Source organism: Micromys minutus (assembly GCF_963924665.1).
Source record: "Micromys minutus genome assembly, chromosome: 33".
NCBI classification, from domain to species: domain Eukaryota; kingdom Metazoa; phylum Chordata; class Mammalia; order Rodentia; family Muridae; genus Micromys; species Micromys minutus.
In genome coordinates, this window is record NC_137968.1 from 9255275 (window position 1) to 9276556 (window position 21282).

The following is a 21282-nucleotide window of genomic DNA, read 5'->3' on the forward strand; positions in this document are numbered from 1 at the left end:
AGAGTTACTGTTTTAATTGGGGTTTCTATTGTGACAATGAAAAGCCATGACTACAAAGCAATTTCGGGAGGAAAGGGTTTATTTGACTTTCACTTCCACATCACTGTGTTATGGAAGTCAGAACAGGAACTCAAGCAGGGTAGGAACCTTGATGCTAGAGTTGTTAGAGAGGCCATGGAGGGGGCTGTTTACTGGCTTGCTTCCAGAGGTTTGGGTTTTCTGCTTTCTTTCAGAACTCAGGACATCAAACCAGAGACGGCATTATCCACCGTGAGCTGGGCTCTCCTCCACTGATCACTAATAGAAAAAAATGTGTTATAGCTGCTCTCATGAGAGTATTTTTCCAACTGAAGCTCCTTCCTTTCTTATGCCTCTACCTATGTCAAGCTGGTACACAAAAATCTATTACAGTCAGTGATTTCAGTTCTAGAGAAGTTGGAAGAACAGTAAGGCTAGAGTGAGAATTTCAACTGTATTTGGGAAGAAGTCACTTGTAAGAGCCACATGGTCTCGTCAGCATAGACTCTGGTTAGGAAATAACCTTTTTTTGTTTCTGGTTTTCTGGGTTTTTCCAAATTGGGCGATACGTCTCTTTTAATATTTAAGATGCAACTTGGGGCCCTAGAGCCTCAGACATCCACAACACATGTATAATTCTTGAGAATTAGAAATACGTTGCATTCAACACCAATTAGTGTCATCATCAAGACTATTGTGCGTGGCACACAAGTCACGCAAGCAGCAAGCACTGACTGTACAGTGTACTCTCCCCGCCCGAATGACTTCATGCAGAGAAAACAAACAGGCAGGATGATCAACATGCACTCTTCTTTATTAGATGCTTTCCAGTCTTCCACGTTACCCTTAGCAGAGTAGCGTACATTTGAAATGACTGTTAAAATGAGAAGCGTACAGGGCTTGCTCCGCTTTGTCACACTTGATTTCATAAGCCAACTCTAGCTCAAGTCAAGATATCGAGCCGTTTACTGCGGAGACGAGCCTTCTCTGCCTCTCCCCTGAAGGAAAGGGAGGAAATGTGATAATGCAGCCATTTGTACCAAGAGAGTTCCTGCTGAAAGGCCTTTTGTGGGTTCTCCCAGCCAGTGTGAAAGGTACTCATTGTCAGCTGCTTGGATTTGAAGATGACCTCCCTGAGCAGGTGTTATCTCCAAATGCTGGAAAGCACAGTGGTCTTGGATGCTTGCAGGACAGATCTGCACTGAGAGTTTGTTTGTAGCTCTTGGTAATGGCACTCCTGAATTTCTTTCTTCAGGCTGCCTGTCAGGATTAGTTGGCTCATGTCTACCACCTGTACACCAGAGTTCTTTGTTGGAGAGTGTCCTAATCCAGAATTCCATGGTTATCGAAAAATGGATTGTGTCAGCACTATCTCTTACTGTGTTCTGAAGCACTTTGGGGCCTCTGACTTCTGCTCTTATTTTGCAGAGTAAATTGAAGTTGAAAGAAGACAAAGGTTAATTTTTAAGTGGATTCTGCCTTTCGATCTGTAGCATCTCCTCTGATAAATGAATCACTCAGCACATGACCTTAACGCTAGATCAGGTTTTTAAAAGAATTTTTGTTGTTGTTGTCAGTCACCTTTAAGTCTGCATCGGTCACTTGGTAGTGGAAAAAAAGTCAGTGTAATGGTCTGTTTTGAAAAGAAACACTGCAGCTTGACTTTGGCCTCCAGAGCCTGTTATCATGTGGTGACATCATGCTATTCCAATGACATTGTCTGCTAATGATATTATGATGGTGGGAAATATTCCACTTTTGTTATCGGAACGATGAAGCTGTGATATTTGATTATGGAGAAGTATGTTTAATTTGTGGAATGTTAACTGTCAGAAGGCCAACAGTGCTATCTAGTTTGAACAGAAGACTATTTCATGGTCAACAGAAATGATTGTCTCTCTACTGTTCCCTGATGTCCTAACTCTGCAAGTTCACCTACTGAGTTTACTCATTAACTGATTAACTAATTTATGTACTCAGTATGCCCAAGTTATAGGTGATAGGAGAGGGGCTGGCATAGGGTGAATAGCATCTCTGGTCAATTTTATTGTTGGAAAGACTAGCCTTTGTGAACTGCACGGCAAGGAAAGTGACATATAAGCAAACCAGGGGAAGTCATTCTTCTTCCCCTTTCCTCACCTCCTCCCGGAGCCCCCTCTCTCCTACACTCAGCATCTGAGAATGCCAGTGGTCTACTCATGGCTGTGGACCACACTGTTGGTAAAGCTAGACCCATAGCCTAGATCCATAGCTGAGTATCTTGACTATCATTCTATAACACTGAATGCTTGCTGAAGTTCTGACTCTAATCTGGGATTAATCTGCTACAGAATTATCTGCAGGGCGAGAGCTTCTATCAACGGTACAGTCTCCCGATTGTCAGTCTCAGGCTGAACTGAGAATGTGGTTCTTTTTCACTCATTCGAAGCCAAAGAATGGATTCCCAGGGAATCCTGATTAACTGTTTACTGTCTCAGCAGCTGGACCAGAGTTGCTTAGTCTCTTGGTTTTGGCTGCTAAAAAGATTCTGAATCGCTGAGCTGGCATGTCCTCAGATTCACAAAAGTGCCACAGGGACTATGAAGCAGAACCTTTGCATAAATACAGGGCGGGGAAGAATAGAGAAGGGTTGTTCTGAGGGTTACCACCATATTTACATGAGAGCTGCGAACAAACACAGTATAAGAAGACAACAATGCCCTTTGTTTTTGGCTGGTGAGAGTCGACTGGAACGAAGCCACATAGCCTGTACGTGAAGTGACCCTGAGCAATTTTAGTAATTGACAGAAGTGTGGTCTTCTGAGCTGCTCACAATTTTTAACTGAAAAAATAAAATTTCGCACATATAGTATGTGCAGTATGGTTTTTAGTGTACTGATGTAGGATTACTAAGTCAAGTGGATGAATATATGTACTCATAAACTTAAATGTTTCATGCTGAAGGTATTTAAACATCTTTTACAATTTGCTTTTTCAGCTGTGATTGCACAAACATATACCTCTATTGTTGACTAAAGTGTCTTTGTCAATACACAGCTACTCTGTGTACAAAGCATGGCTGAACGAAATCACTGATGAACTGGCAAACTTTGATTGGACATTAACTCAGCCACTGATGTAGGTAGATGTTTGTATTGTTCTATTTACAGGCAACTATTTGTTTTGTTTTATAACACTGGTATATACACATACATAGTCATAGAATTGTTTATATTTTAGTCCCAATTCAAAGAAGGAGGAGGAGTAGGAGGGGAAGAAAGAAGAAAGTAAAAGAAGAGAAATCACAAAGATGAGCGCATCAATGGTCATCTTCTACTCAAAAGAAAGCCAGAACTACAAACCTGGCTGTCTGTCACAATTATGGAGGTTGAAGATGTTTTAGAAAAAAATAAAAAAACACAAGTTCCTCAAACACATAATATATAGATCTTATTTAGAATACCCAGTAGCATTTCATTTTAATACATGAATCTGCTAATGAACTTATTGGTCTGGTTTTGGTTTGCATTTAAATAGGACACAAGAGGCATGCTGGAGGTAGACATATGGTTAGATCTTGAAAGGTCTATGTTTATTTTTTTCTATAATATTTATATTTTTTATATTTTATATTGAATATTTTATTTATTTACATATCGAATGCTATCCCCTGTCCCTGTTTCCTCTCAGGAAACCCCCTATACTATTCTGCCTCCCACTGCTTCTATGAGGGTGTTCCTCTGCCCACACACCCACTCCTGCCTTCCTGCTTTGGTATTCCCCTACATGGCAAAATTGAATCTTCCCAGAATTCCCAGTGATGTTCAACAAGGGCAGCTTCTGCTACATATGCGGCTGGAGTGATGGGACCTTCCATGTGTACTCTTTGGTTGGTGGTTTAGTCCCTGGGAGCTCTGGGAGATCTAGTTGGTTGAAATTTTTGTTCTCCCTGTGAATTGCAATCCCCTTCAACTCTTTCAGTCCTTTCTCTAACTCCTCCTTTGGAGACTCTGTGTTCAGGCCAATGTTTGTCTGAGAGCATCTGCCTCTGTATTTGTCAGACTCTGGCAGAGCCTCTCAGGAAACAGCTATAGCAGGCTCTTGTTAGCAAGCACTTCTTGACATGTACAATAGTGTCTAGGTTTGGTGTCTGTTTATGGGATGGATCCCCAGGTGGGGTACTCTCTGGGTGGTCTCTCCATCTGTGTCTGTTCCACATATTGTCTCTGTATTTCCTACCTTGAACATTTTGTTCTCCCTTCTAAGAAGGACTGAAGAATCCACACATTGGTGTTCCTTCTTCTTGAGCTTCATGTATGCTATGAATTTTAACTTGGGTATTCCAGTCTGAACACCAATGGCTTATGCTTTAATATCAACAGTCAACAAATGGGACCTCATGAGATTTCAAAGTTTCTGTAAGGCAAAGGACACTGTCAATAGGACAAAACAACAACAAACATATTGGGAAAAGATATTTACTAATCCTATATCTGATAGAAGGCTAATAGCTAATCTATACAAAGATCTCAAGAGGTTAGACTTCAGAAAACCAAATAACCCTATTAAAAATGGGGGTACAGAGACAAACAAAGGATTCTCAACTGAGGAATATTGCATGTTTGAGAAGCTCTTAAAGTTCAACATCCTTAGTCAACAGGGAAGTGCAAATCAAATAAACCTGAGATTTCACCTCACACCAGCCAGAGTGGCTAAGATTAGAAACTTAGGTGACAATAGATGCTGACGAGGATATGGAGAAAGAACACTCTTCCATTGTTGGCTGGATTGCAAGCTGGTACAACCCCTCTGTAAATCAGTCCTCAAAAGAGGAATGGATACAGAAAATGCAGTACATTACACAGTGTAGTAATACTCAGCTCTTAAAAACAACAACTTTATGAAATTCTTATGCAAATGGATAGAAGTAGAAAATATCATTCTGAGTGAGGTAACACACTCATGGGTTACTTAATTCTATTGAATCAGGATTGTCATGTTTGTAAAATGAGAAATATGATCACATGAAAGTTCAGGCCTAGTTACATTGCATTTATAGTACACAGGTTCAGTGGATATCAGTCCAATTCCTAATTCTTATAAAAAATAAACAGAACCATTCATATAAAAATAATGTTGATGGCTCAGGGACTAAGAGTGCTTGCTGATCTTCCTGAGGACTGTAGCTCAGTTCACAGCATCCACATGTCAACTTTCAGCCAACATATGCAACTCCAGGGCACCAGATGTTCTCTTTTGGCCTTCTTGGGTACCTGCATATATGTCCCCTCCTACACATTCATCCCACACTCAAATAAAAATAAAAAATAAACCTTAAAAACATAAGTACAGCTTCTGCTCTGGCTCCTGTGATGATTTTTTTCCTTTCTAAGTGGAACTGAAGCATCCTCACCTAGGCCTTCCTTCTTGTTTAACTTCATATGGTTTGTATCATGAGTAACCTGTCCTTGTTGGCTAATATTCAATTTATCAGTGAGTATATACCATGCATTCCTTTTGGGTTGGGTTACCTCGCCCAGAATGATATTTTCTAGTTCCATACATTTGCCTGCAAATTACATGATATGCTCATTTTTAATAGCGGAATACTAAGTATTCCATTGTGTAAATGAACCAAATTTTCTGTGTCTATTCTTTGGTTGAGGAACATCTGTGTTGATTCCTGCTTCAGACTATCATGAATAAGGCTGCTATGAACATAGTAGAACATATGTCCTTGTCGTATGGTGGAGCATCTTTTTTGGTATATGCTTGGTCTTCAGGTAGATCTATTTCCAGTTTTCTGAGGAATCTCCAGATTGATTTCCAGAGTGGCTGTAAGAGTTTGCAATCTCACCAGCAATGGTGGATTGTTACTCTTTTGCCACAATCCTGCCAACATGAGCTGTCATCTAAGGTTCTGATCTGTTTCATTCTGATTGGTATAAGGAGGAATATCAGGGTTGTTTGGATTTGCTTTTCCCTGATGACTAAGGAGTTGAGCATTTCTTTAAGTGCTTCTCAGCCATTTGAGATTCCTCAGTTGATAATTTTGTTTTCCTCTGTACCCTTGTTTATAATTAATTTTCTGGAGTCTACCTTCTTGAGTTATTTGTATATTTGGGATATTAGCCCTCAATTAAATGTGGGGTTAGTGAATATCTCTCCTGGCCCCTCTCTGAAAGCTTCTGTTTTGTCTTATTGACAATTACCTTTACCTTACATAAACTTTTCAATTTCATGAGGTCCTATATTTTTCAATTGCTGATCTTAAAGCTGGAGCTATTAGTGTTTTGTTCAGAAAATTTCTCCTGCGCCAATGTGTTAGACGTTATTTCCTTTTTCTCCTATTAAATTCACTGCTTCTGGTTTTATGTTTGATCCATTAGGACTTGAGCTTTGGGCAAGGTAATAAATATGAATCAATTTGCATTATACTACATGCAGACCACCAGTTAGACCAGCACCTGTCATTGAAGCTACTATTTCCACTGCATGATTTTGGCTTCTTTGTCAATGATCTAGTGTCCATAAGCATGTAGTTTATTTCTGGGCCTTCAATTATATTACACTGATCAACTTTCCTGCCTTTGTACCAATACCAAGCAGGTTTTCTTAAATTACTAATGCTCTGTAAATTGAGATCAGGGATGGTGATTCCCCCAGAAGTTCCTTTAATGCTGAGGATGTGGGGGAGCAGGGTGGGTAGAGAGGTGAAGAAGCATGCTTTCAGAGGCAAATGGGAGAGGGGGTAGGGTTAAGAATTCTGGGAAGGGGAACCACAAAGGATGCCAACATTTAGAATGTAGATAAATAACATAATTTTAAAAAAAGCCCATAAAGTCAGAAACCCGAGAGAACTTTGGAAGCATTCATCAATTGTCCATTTCTTCTTTGTTCTCAGCAATGTTACCCCTACAGATGAATTTTTTGCAGAGATAGCTCAGTCAGTTTTAGAAATCAATATCAATATAGAGACAAGGTCTCAGAGAATTACTTTTCTGTTTCTGTGATAAAGCACTATGACCAAGAGCAAGTTACAGAAGAAAATTTAACTTGGCTTCCACAGGGAGAGTCAGTAATGTTGGGAGAGACACAGAATCAGGCTTCAAGAGCAAGAAGCTGAGATCTCCTCTTCAACCTTAAACACAAAGCAAAAGAGAAGCAATTGGAAGTGGAGTAAAAGGGGGTACATGCTCGAAGCCAACCCCAGAGACATATTCCTTGAACAAGGTTTAACTTCCTACAGGTTCCATGGCCTCTCCAAACAATAGCAACATCTGGGGAGCAAGCAGTCAAATATCTGAACCCTTGGGGAATATTTCATTTCTTATTTAAACTACCATTAAAGCTATATGCTTTATGTGAGAAAGAAGGAAAAATAAACCAAAAACAAAGCTGTGGAGAGAGATAGAATAAAAGAAAATATATGTATTGCCCATTTATGACATGTCATTATTGAAAAGTTAGGTGCTTCTTGCCACGTGTCATTAAATTGAGCATCGTTTTAAGTTATTTATTTTGTTTTTGAGATTGTAATATGACATCGTTATATTGTCCTTTACATATATATGTCTTTTCTTCATTAATTGCTGTTACACACATACTGACACACACTCATGTACATGCATGCATACACACATATATATCGTTATATGTATATTCCTAAATGATAAGTATAGCCTAGTCAGTCATTTAATGATAGCCATATGTATGTTTTCATGGCTATTTGCTGTGCTCTTCCCTGGGGAAGCCTATTTCTTCTATTCTCAGTATTCCCTAGTTGCCCCTAGTTCTTTGTATAAGATAGAGGTCTCCTATACAACCTCCACACTTAAAGACCAAGTATCAGTGAGGAAGAGTGTGGGGAACTGGTGCCATAAATCCCACACAGCTCCCTGGCTAAAGAAAGGGCAGCCTCTGTCACCTCCGCCACTGGGTCTGGCTGGCACACGGGAGTTCAGGTGAATGGGAAGAAAACCCAGCTAGCTTCAATGCTGGGTCCAGGAGACTGGCTTTGCTGCTTCTGGTGCTGGGCTCAGTGGCACGTGCATTTCCACCCCTGCCATGGGGCACCAGGCCGGGTTGAACCGAACCAGTAAGAGGTTTGGTGCAGGGTGCAAGAAGCTTCTGGAGAGAAAATCTCTTCCAAATTGGTGGTGTTATCAGCTCTTTAGGACAAAGACTCTCAGGTGGTGGAATAATTCTTACATGTGTTTTCAACTGGTACTTCCTATTGGCTTGGCCTAAGGGCTTGGGAAGACCTTGTCTACATACTTTGGGGGCGGGCCTGTTTCTGCCTTGAGCTTCTGCAGAGCTTATATAGCCTGCAGTCATGTCTACCTGTGGGGGAGAGACTTGAAGTGTGACCGGTGCCAAAAGGGACAGTGTGGTGCCAATGGCAAAGATTCCTGATTCACGGGAGTCCAAAAAGCTACCTCCCATCTCACTCACCGTTCCTGGGACTTCTACCATCTCAACCGAGAATCAGGGTTCCCAACACGGCCTACCTGCCCCACAGAAGAGGGATGGAAAGATTCATGGAAATAGGGAGTTGTGTGTGGGAGTTTGTCTCTAGGAATATCAGAAACTACGTCCATAAGAACCCAGTAATATTTGCCTAACTTTTGTAAGTAGAAAAAGGTCAAGAGAAAATGATGGAGCCAATGGGCTGCGGATGAGAGTCAGATACACTGCTCACTCAAAAAGTCCTCAGAAGCTACTTTTGATTTGTGGAAGGGGCCGAATAGAGATATACTTCACAAGTTGGTTTCAGGATAAAACAGCCAACAACAACAACAACAAAAAGCAGTTGGTAAAAGTCGATGTATTGTAAATGAAGACTGTTCTAAGTGTATAAGACATAGTAAAAGCCTGTAGGAAATGGTTGACCCGAGGCTATGGAGATAAGAAAGTTATTCAAGACAAAAGAAAACTTTAGAAAACTAGACATATAGGAGAGTAGTGGAGTTTAGGTACAAATTAGGGTAGCCATGGTTAATTTTGTAGTCCATTAAATATTAAGAAATTGCAAGGCATAATATTGCCATGTTTTTCCTTTTTTTGAGATTATGATATAATTGTATAACTTCTTGCTTACTTCCCTCTCCTCTCTCTCTTACTTAGAAATTTATGGCCTCTTTTTTTTTATTAATCATTAGTGTATGTATATATGTATATGTATGTACATATATATTTATAAATATAGACCTCCCTGATAAAAATCTAAATATTTGTCCTTGTTTCTATAGATAAGTCTAATGCTCAACCCTCATCAAGGAAACTTCTTTTTGTCACAGATGGAGACCTTTACATAAAACCACAACCAATGAAAATGCAGAGGTATGGACAAGTCGCAAGAGTGCAACAGATCCACCCTTTGTCGGTGTTGTCTGCCTGTGGGATGATAGATTTCCTGTGATTAGTGAACACACAAGTGCTTATTTTACAACAGAGCTTTATATGGTGACACTTTGGATTCTGGGATGTCTACCTTACTTGTACTCTTGACATTTCCTAGTACTTTCATGTACTTCATGTTACACCAGCAGAGCTGTGCGTTAAATGTATACCAGTGCTCTTTAAGATGCTAAGCTTCAAATAGGCATCCAAATACCGGCTCAGTATAAAAGCCATGTCAAAGACCCAGAATATTCTGTCTTGCACAATCAGCTAATTATAGTCTGCCTCCTACCCTTTTCTCTGTATCAGTAAAGCAGAGGAGCATGCTGACAGACTCATATTCTAATGGCTTTATGATGTTTCCCTGGATTGTTAATAGTTATGGAAATGAGATTAAAATGCATTTATGAGGAAGACCTGTATTAGCTGGATAAGGTACACTACCTATGGACCTGCTGCTGCTGCTGCTACTGCTGTTCCTGCTGCTCACTGATGCTGCTTAGTGAAGAGAACTATGCCTCAAAGTTGTGCTTTTATGAAGTTTCATGGTTTCCACTTGTCTTCGTTTTTATATTATTTCCTTATGTTTCTATGCATATCCTTCTAATAATCAAAATCCAAAATAGCTTTACTTTATTTTTTATTAGGAAGATAGCACATTTTCCTAGAGTAATAATTTCCTTAAAAATCAGATACATTTGATTAGATAATTTATGTTATATCCTAGTAAATAAATTATATGTATGAATATATTTCTAACCAAGATTTAATATTAAGGAAGACAATTTCCTAAAGAAAGGAAGGAAGGAAGGAAGGAAGGAAGGAAGGAAGGAAGGAAGGAAGCTTGTTTTTTCAGTCTAATGGTAAAGTTAATTTTGAGATTAGAATTGAGCAATTTTATTTCCCAAGAGAAATAAATTTTGAGTTTGATGTGTTTAAATGAGCAATAGATACATGCTTCCTCCTGCCCTTGTTTAAAAGGAAATTGTTCCAATCCGCTTGATAATTATTATTTCCCAAGAATAATTATCTGGTTTTCTTAGGTGTCTTTTCTCCCTTTCTTTCCGCTTCCTCCAACCCCTTTTATTTTCCTTCTTTTCTTTGTATTTTGGCAGCCTTAAACCTGGCAAGATTTTTGGAAGTTCTTCTGTAATTCTTGGAATACACATTTAGGAATATGCTCATATTATTAAGAAACACATCTCGGCTAGACACTTTAATACATGTCTGGTAGGTTAATCCAGTCTGGCTAGAAGATATTGGCAAGTTATTTTCTATTACCAGAAAGTAAAGGGAGTGAGTATGAAATTTCCCAACAAGTTCCCTAAATCCTCTTATTTTCCTGTTTGAAATAACAAAGTAGCAAGCATCGTCATGTATGTGATTCAGATGTGTGTCTTTATTTTGCCTAATATTATTACATGAGCAAGGACTTCCAGTGCGGTGTTCATAGGAGTGAGAGTGAACAGCCTTGATTTCTGTCTGTAGGGGGATCTTTTCCTACATTGATGTCCGAGAACCTTTTTCAGCTCTTTGAACCCAAGTCTTTCCCTCCCAGTGTCAACCTCAGTGCCATCTTTCCCAGCTTGAGACTGTCCCAGCTTGCTAACAACAGAGACAAGGCTGTCATGAACTCATAACTAGTTCATTCCCGTCTACTTTTTAGTTCTCACACATTTATCCCATGTGTCATGTCTAGTGTTTGTGGTGGTGGTGGTGGTGGTGATTTTATTATCTTTTCTATTGCTTTTTAATTTTTTTCTTGTCACTTAATGGGAGAAAAAGAATGGAAGACACTTCCCCCATCTTCTATGGGCAAAGAAGTGCTTTGCTATTTTTAAGTAAGATATATTTTGTGGTTGTTGATAAAAGAGCCTTTGTATATTGCAGGGAGACAATATTTTAACCCTATGAGCATGAAAGAACATTTTTTGATGGCCTTATATGTGCTTTGTGCCTGCTGTGGAACATGAAGGCTTCTTAGATCTCAGTATCCGAGACATACAGGACCCAGCACAGGGTAAAAGAGTCTCTCTTTGTTTCCTACCCTTTTTTCCTGGACAGATACTCTCAGGAAACTTAATTCTTCCATTGCTTTTGACAAAAATGTGGAAGTTTCTGGTGTTGATCTGGTTAACTTAAACATTTTTTCTAACAACGATATATATATATATATATATATATATATATATATATATATGTATATATATATATATATATACACATGTATATATATGAAGTATGAGTTAATATATAAGTATATATTAATATATATATATATTTACCTCATACTTCATGAATATCATGTTTTTACTTGAAATCAATATATTTCCTTTTTACCAAGAATTTAATTGACAAATTATACTTGAAAGAATGTAAGCAACCATGTGACATCTTGCTATTTAGATATGATGTAGGGTTTTCAAATCAAACGTACTAGGATCGCCATTTTCTGTGGTTAGTTACCCCCTCAGCTGTGTTGCAATACATATCCTAAGATGTTGGGAGATATGAAGAAGTGAAGAACAGCTAAGGGTGGAAAATCTTACCAGGCCATTGCAATTGGTAGCTGACACTCCCTTGGCCTTTCCAGGAATTTTGAGCTATACTCACTCACAAGTTCGGGGTTGTCAGTTATAAGTGCCAACCAAGAGGCAGGCCCCTTACTGCACGTCCTTTCCTGCAGTGCCTTAGTATACTTGATGTATTAATATCTCGATTCTTATTGCTCTCATTTTAGAATCTGTCCCACTGGTTCCTTCAGGCACAATTAATTATTTCTGGCCAGAACATTTTCTCCTTGCTCTCTTTTTTCATTCTCTCTATCCTTGTTATATATACATAGTCTGTAAGAATATATAAATAATTTCTCAATGCCTAACCAGCTCATTCAGTGGTTCTCAACCTGTTGATCGAGAGCCCCTTGGCAAGCCTGTGTCTCTAAAAATAGTTCCTAATACAATTCATAACAGTAGAACTATTAGTCGTGAAGATGCAGTGAAAATAACCTTATGGCTGGAGTCACCACACCTTGAGGGGTTGTGCGAAGGGTTGCAGCGTTAGGAAGATTGAGAATCACTGCTCTTGCTCTTGAGTCAGACCAGAGTCTATTACAGTCTCTTACCTTCTGCTTTCAGAAATCAAACTGCATAAGGACTCTCGAGGTTTTCTGGACTTGCTCCACATCCAGTGGAAAATGAGACTCCACTGTTGCCTGATGCGCTGACAATAAGGACATTCTGTTTGCAGTCAGAAGACTTTCTGGCAAAATAAATTTTCCACTGGTGAGCTGGGAATGCCAGTGTTGCACGATGAATGCTATAGTTGTGAAACTGAGTTTCACTATTTCTTTACTATACTTTCCCTTTGCGTTGTGAGCGGCTCGAGGGCAGAGATTAACTTCTATGGATTATCTTATGCTATCCTAATGAAATGCCTCCAACAAGGAAAGTGTTTAGCTACGTTTAAAGCATGTGAAATAAATAGATGTTTTTTAAATTTGTAAATTTTTTAATTAGCTGCTGTTTTATAAATAAAACTGCTGCTATTTAAATGAAATCCTCAGCGCTTTAGCTTCCTTGCCTAAAACTCTGTCTAGCTTAATCTAACGAAGAAAGCAAACTTCTGTGGTACCTTATTAGAGCTTACCGATCCAGTTTTGTATCTGAGAATCACCTACAGGGCTCATCCTTCTCCCAGAACAGAATAAAAATGTACCAGAAGCAGGTAGATTGGGAAACTGGTATCCGAAAGGAAAAGAAACTATGACTAACAGGAGTCTGACTAAGGAAAATTCTAATAATTCTGCTCTGTAAGGGATCTCATAAAAGTGTGTTTGTCTTGTAACACAATTCTTCCATTAATGTCAGGAAGTGGTTTTCCTGTAAGCACACCTTGCAGGAGTCATTCTTTCCTCTGCTTGTGCAAAGTCGTGAGAAATGGCATGGCCTACGTACTTCGTGACCTACCCCCCCACCCCACCCCCCACCCCCCACCCCAACCTATTCATTTTTTCTTAGAAGACTCACTGTTGGCTTCAAAAACCAAAACAAACACGCACAGAAAACCAGTTGTTGCTCCTATACAAACTTTGTAACTCATTCCCCGTTTTTCCAATTATATGATTAGCAAAAATACAAAGGAGTGTTCCCCTTTGAAAAATCATGGTATTCAGTCACTCTTGTTCAATGTGACTGCCAAAAAGATTACATTATGATTAGCATTCTGATATTCTGCAAGACTGCAAGTAATAATTCAATTATATTTTTGGACTTATTTTAATTATATTTTTTCCCTTCCCTTTCCAAAACCTTCCACATACCCTTTCTTATTTCCTTTCAAATTCATGACCTACTTTTTCATCAATTGTTGTTGCTTGCATATTCAATTATTTTTCATATGATAAATTGATATGAAAACACAAATCATTTCTTTCTTGCCAAATCTATATGCCTATATGATGTATTCCAAAATTAGACATTCTGTACATGACAAGTTATGATTAGATTTTTGTTGTTCTGAGAGGTGATTGAAATTTTTTACTTAAAACTGCCAATTTAAAATTCTGTTAACAAGTTATATGTTTAATAGCTTGTGTTTTTGACTTGCAATTTGTCCATTTGGACCAAATCAAGCTTGCTATCAGGCAAATACTGGCATTGCATATTAGCAATTTTTTGGTCATTTCAGAAAAGTGGCCTTTTATTAAGATGTGTGTCTTGATTAGATTTTTCTGTATGAAAATGTTTATCTTACTTTCTGCATAGTTGCTTGTTAAATATGTAATACAGACTATCTGCACTGAAAAATATCCCCAGGGAACATTCTGAGGGTTGGACCCAGTGCAGTTGCATGACTGGCAAGTTCTGTACTTCTGACCTGCACACCAGTCCAGTTCTCTGAACTCAGAAAAAATTGATGATTGTTAGTATACATTTTAAAATATGTCTCCCTCGTGATAATACTTATGAAAAATTACAAAACCACTTCATGTCTTTGAGATACTTTTATATTTTCATCTTACAGCAAACAACACTGACAGTCATACGAAGTCAGGCAGTAACACTATGTAACATCAGTGTAAGTGTAATAATTATATTCAATATCACATTAGTGCCACACCATAATCTGAGATGGAAGGAAATGGGAAGGTATTTACTAAAAATGTTTCTGGGCACCCACTAGAATCACATCACTGAAGACTTTATTCACTATGTAAAGGGCAATGCTACAGAAAAAAAATGTCAGTTTGCTTGAAAAAAATTGTGGTCCCTCCAACTAAGAAACACTAATAAATGTCATATTCTTATTTTTATCACATTTATTCATATGTATGAGTTGAGGGTATAAGCATGCTATACCTGTAAAGGTCGGAGGTAACCTGCAGAAATTGGTTCTCTCCTTCCACACAGTGGGTTTCAGAGGCTGAACTCGGACCCTCAGACTTGCTAGCAAGTGCCTCTGCTTAATGAGCCACTTTGCCAGCCTGATGATCAAGTGTTTTTAGTTTTTAGTTTATACCCTTTGTTCTTTTCTCTTTTTCTTTTCTTCCTTCCATCCCTCTCTTCCCCCTGCCCTTTTTCTCTTTTTATTCTTTTTTCTTTATTCATGGATAATTGACAAAGGAAAAAGATGTCCATTTGGACATCAGTTTACAGTGTGATGATAATATGCAGTAAAAAGATAGTGAAAATCAATTAGCACATCTATTACCATGCAGTAACAATGCGTTTGTACCCTTAGGTTCCACTGCCTTAGCAAATTTCAGGTAAGTGATAGAGTCCTATTAAGTCTGACACCACACTGGACTCTGTAGTTTCAGATCTTACTCTTCATTATAACAATGCTTATTGATATGACTAAGCCAAGCCTCTATCAGCTTGTGGGCAGGAAGGTGATATTTGTCTTTGCGTGGGTCACTGGAGTACGCTTCCTCTGGGATAAAATACACAGAACAAAGTACTTAAAAGAACAGAAATAATTTCTTCACTATTTTGGAGGATGCAAAAGACCAGCATTAGGTCACTTAAAGGCCATGTTGTCTTGTGTGTTCTGTTACTTGTTCCCAGAATGGAAATCCATTGTGGGTTTTAGAAAGTCACAAAGGGCCACACAGTGCCTAAACATTTTGCATAAGGGCCTTAACCGTTACCCAAGGGAGCTGCGCTCATGGTCATCTTTCATAAGAAGCGCCTTAACTTCTTTGATGAGGGATCACTCTCTGGATTCTATGCCTTTTAAAGACCCACCTGCATCCTATTAACTTACAATATATACACATTTTGAATGGGATATACTCAAAACACAAAACATATGAAAGAAGAGTGGGGTCCAGTATGGCCTTGGTAAGGGTAGACAGATGTGGTTCCTACCCTTGGGACAAGGCCAGCAAGTGTGGAACTCAGTAAGTGCCAGTGGCTACTGTGTGTAGAAGGCTTGTTTGTATAATGCTGCTAATGCTATAGGTGTTTTTGCTACTCTCCCTTGAGAAATGCACTCCCTCTCAAAATTAATGACTCCATGATAAGAGACATCATGAGTCTGAGAGGTAAAGGTGTGACTAACGTCTCACAAAATGGTCAATGCTGGGAACTTAAGGCTGTGGAAAAGAACTCTAAAAACACGAGTTCAAAAACACATAATTTCTCAACTACACAAAAATATAAGGATGCAATATGAATTGGATAAGGAGCTTCACAGATCTAAAGAAACAGAGGCAGCTACACCATGAGTAAGTTTGTCAGAAAGATACAAGACCATCTGATGAAAATGCAGGCAGATCCCCGAGGTCAAGGTCAACCTCAAAAAGAGCTAAGTTAGGTCCAGTTCACAGTTGAAATGATAATTTCAGGGTAGGGACTCACCCAGCTGTCCCACAGACTTTGTTTATTCTTGCTGTCACTTAATATGAGTCAAAGGGCCAAGGTCCTGGAATGCTGTTTTGTGAGATGGTCTAGGGGGAACCTGAAATAAATAACTGAATTGGTATGTAAATAAAAGACTAGACTTTGTTCTGTGTAAGATGAACCAATAGAAAACAATAGCACTTTATTTTTTAAGAAGTTAAGTCTAGTGAGAGCTGTCTGAAAATCTCTGGAGATAAATACAGCTCCTCAAGAATTTTCTCAAACAGGACTTCACATTTTGGTTGGAAAATCCATAGAGAGTGAACACAGCAATTTTAGGTTGCTTTATATCTCTTTTAAATTTTCTTTTCTAACAGGTTTTTTTTTTTTTTTTTTTTTTTTTTATCTTGGTTGAAAACCCCAAGAATTAATTAGGGAGTGAACAAAGCTCTTTTGGAATGTTTTCTAGCAGCTATCCACAGAAGGCTGTCTGAAGAGCGACTATAGCCCTTTTAGAAATTTTCTTCTGGCTTTCTGATTTTGATTGCAAAACTCAAGGATTACTTTTAGAATTTTTTTTGCAACAGGTGTTCTAATTTGGTTAAAAAGAAAGCCAAGAATCTTTACAGAAGCTTTTCTGACTTTGGTCAGAAAAAGCCATGAGCTATCCAGAGATCTTTTAGAGTTTTTACAAGCAGAGAGAATTGTTTCAACCAGAGAGATGTGTCTTGAGCAGAGAGCTAATTGTTTTAACCAGAGAATTTTTTAGAATAGCAAGAAAAGACTGGCTCACGCAGAACACAGTATGAGGGAGGTCAATCTGAAAAGTGGAACCTAGGCCATCAGCTTGGACTCAGGATTTGACTTTGAGTAATCTGTTTTCATTATTCTCAGACACCCCTTCCCCATGAACTTCTGTCTAAGCTGAGGGTAGGCCTTGGCAAGAGAGAAGGTTGCTTTTGCCTAGGTTTGCAGTACCTAACCTTGAGAGTTGAGAGATTAGCATGTTTGTATGACTTGGATGAATTTATGGGTCAGGGGATCTAGAATATTCTGCTGTATAGCAAACATTTGTATGATATCATTTCAGACTGAATATGCATCTAAAACACCTTTAAAATATCTGTGAAAGAATTTTTCTCAAAATGGAATTATTGATCCAAAGCAGAAAGCAATGAGGATATCACTTTTTCTTTTATTGATATATTTATGTAAGCCCTGTAAGTATCATCATAATTATCCTTTTTTGTTTCCTCATATATAAAAAATCCACTAGAACATTCTTTAACACATAGCGGAGCAAATAAACTATTTTTAGAAGAAAATTATAGTAATCAGAGAAAGCAATTTACTTCCCCAATATCTTTCAGGACGCATCGAAATTTATCTCAAAAATGTGAACTTCTTTCATATTCTTTCCTCTATCTTATTCTGCTCACTAGACACACTGACAGCTTCTCAAACTGGAGATAAAGATTCAAAGTGACATGTTGGCTGTTAGATGTCTGGATTCATACCGTGATTTTGACCATTTGAAGGCAGAATTTGAATACCACAGTTTTCCATATGTAAAAAGACAGATACACAAAAGTATTCCTTATGGACACTGTAAAATCAAATATATTTTGTAACACTATCCATATGGTTGCCAAGTCTTTACTATCAGTAGGACAGAGGCCAAAATGTCATTTGTGAGTATACACAAGTAGGAAGCATCTCAAGTATACTAATCCACTTCTTAGATTTCTGCGTAGCCAGAGCTAGTAATTTTGTTAAGTGGCAGAAAGTCTTCAAGGGATGTGTGCTAACTGGTGACATTTGGCTTAGTAAAGCCCTTGGTGGTAATAGATGCAAATGTGGTTGGGTAAAATTGTATGTGATATCTATCTACCTACCTATCTATCTATCTGTCTGTCTGTCTGTCTGTCTGTCTGTCTGTCTGTTTGCCTGCCTGCCTGCTTATCTATCTATCTATCTATCTATCTATCTATCTATCTATCTATCTATCATCTATCTATCATCTATTTTATATTTCTGCCTTGTGAAATCAAATCCATATTTAAATGACATCTGAAGGTTCATGACAGGCATCTGTATGGATTTTCAGTCCCTTGGGTTAAGACCCCCTGTGTATCTGTGTATTTCCAACTATTTCTTGACCTCAACTACAGTGAAATTTGCCCAAAATAGATGCTTTCCTAATTTCCATTAGGCCTCTATTTCACATGATCAGAAATCATGTTACAATTCATTTTAATCTCTATTTTATTTTTGGTGATAGTCCTGCCCCATCATTATCTAAAGGCAACGTTTCTGAGGAGAGACCATATCTGGCTGCTGTAATCACTTCAGAACATCAATACTTGATGATCTAAACTTCTTGAGTTTTTCTGTTTCATGGGCTCCTTCTATAGCAATCCTTCTTGGCACTCGCTGGATTGATACTTTCTTGAGATGTCCCACCCACATGACTTCCAGATTCTTTAGTAACCAACATTCACATATTAGTACACGTTTCAACAGAGAACAGATGTCTGTCTATAAATATGCTTTTTTTCCCATTGCCTATGGATTTTTAATAAGTTTCTACCAAAGTCTAGGGTTTGGGCAACAATTTTATGCATGGTCTTGGATGCATAAAAACTCCAGAACAGCTTATGCTTTGTTTCTCATTCTTCATAATATCAGTATCTGGGATTTGAGGCTGTTGGAAGCCTTAATATCCCTTGGCCTGTTGCTGTCTACATGGCAACACCAACAGCCTTGCCATATTTCCTGAAATTCTTATAGCATGCTCACTGTGGGCGAATCGCACATTTTGTATCAATTGTTCTTAAGCCTTATTACTCTTATTGGTTTAAACATTCACAAGGCCTCTCAAATCAAAGTAGAGGAGCAGACCCAAGCCCTTGATGAGAAAATGATAATAGCAACATGTGACTTGTTGAGGTTTCTTCTGGAGATACAATTTGATTTATCTATGATTCCATAGTTTCATGCTAAATTTAATGGGGATTAATGATTTTTTTTGTTTATCTTATAATTTGAAAAATGAATGAATGAATGAATGAATGAATGAATGAACAAAAACCTAGCCACTATGCTAAAGGTTAACAACTGAATTATCTCTTACTCTCCCTGGGAACTGAGTAATACTGGCTATATCAGCCACTTAGGACAGGCATTGTGTTTAGGAATAGTTGACCAACATATAACAGGAACCTTTGGGGTGTGGTTTTATTTTGTTTTCTTACTTTCTTCTTTTCTTTCTTTCTTCTTTCTTTCTTTCTTTCTTTCTTTCTTTCTTTCGTTTCATGAATGGTTGCTGTTTTATTGACATTTTGTTTGTTTGTTTGAGAAAGAACTTAACACTGGAAGGGTAGGAGAGGTTGAAGATATGGAAGAACTTGGAGGAGAGAAAGAATGTGCTCAAAATACATTAAAAATTATTTAAGTGATAAAAACACTATGAAAAGAAAATGGCACACGTAAGTAAAATGTACTATATATAAATCAAGGAATCAAACACTAGAATGTCTTAAATCATTTTTTATTTTTAGGCCAGCCAGTGAATGGACAAATTCTGTAGGCAACATTTTATAGGAGGATCTTTACAATTAAGTTATAGTTTATGGTCTGTTAATTGGCTGTGGAATGATATGCTATTGGGGTTATGGTATACCACCCCTTGATGAAGCAGAGTATAGTTACCACTAGTTTATTTCAGACTTCTTACATACAGTGCCATGATAGCATTAGACATAATGCCATCTCAACAGCTGGCTATTTAAAACATGGCCTGTGACTTTTCCAGTTTAAATATCTAGTCTCTAAAGTCAGTGTCAATCTCAGAGTATGTTTGAATTATGCACATTAACCTGTGAAACACACTTAGAAAATAAAATAGATTGCATATTATTTTTGGGTCCTCTTTGCTATCAATAAAATCCATTTAACATTAGTAACTATGCTTGAGATGCCAGATAAAATATATATATTTGCTAAATCAAATCGAGTAGGATTACACTTTCTAAATCTAATGCAATCATAATTGTAATTCTGTGTGCATGTGCAAATTTATGTATACACGAGTGATTTGTTATGCTTACATAGAGACCTGAACAGTTTATTGTAGCTGCTTGAAGTCTCATGCTAATTAGATTCCCCAAAAAACCTGTTTGCAGTGGCCCACCACAGTTGGTTCTGATTGGTAAATAAAGACGCTGACAGGGAAGCAGAGGCAGAAGTTTAGGATTCTCGGATCAAGAGATCGAGGGAGGAACAGGAAGAGGGAAAGCCAAGGTGCTGGGGAAGGAAAAAAGAGACCAGACCTGAGCGGTACATAAGACAGAGAGAGAGACAGCCATCATGTAGGTGCCAGGGAACACGGTCTAGAGGGTTGAAGGTCTGAGTTTGGAGCAGCAAAGATGGGCTGTAGATTTCAGTAAGTAATAACTTGGGGATATCAGTGGGTGGATTACTATGGAGGCTAGGAAGTAACCCAGCTATTGAACAGATTAAGGCATATGGAAATACAAAGGCTGTTGTGTGTGTGTGTATGCGTGTGTGTGTGTGTGTGTGTGTGTGTGTGTGTGTGTGTGTGTGTGTGTGTGTCTTTCAATTGGGAACCCAGAACATTGGGGCAGATACCAATGTACGCCATAGCCTCCAGGGTCAAATTGAGTAGTGATAATTGGGTCCAGCTACAGTTTATCTTAAAGTTTGAAAGTAGGGTTATCTACTTGGGCTTCAATGCCACCTAGTAATTCGGATATCCTTTAAGATCAGTACTGTGGTTATTCATTTCTTTACTTCCACATGGAAAATAACAACAGCATTTGGCTATTTTGTTTATGGGATGGCTGCTGTCTGAGTCCCTGACTTTCCGGAATGGAGTTGCTAAGCAACTGCTCAGTCAACAAGGCTATGGGCCCAGCAGGAAAGGGAAGTCAAATCTTCGGACTCCATCTTGCAAGGGCCTCAAGGGAAGCGTTCAGTACCTCAGGATTGTTTGTCCCGTTGCATGTTGGGTGATTCT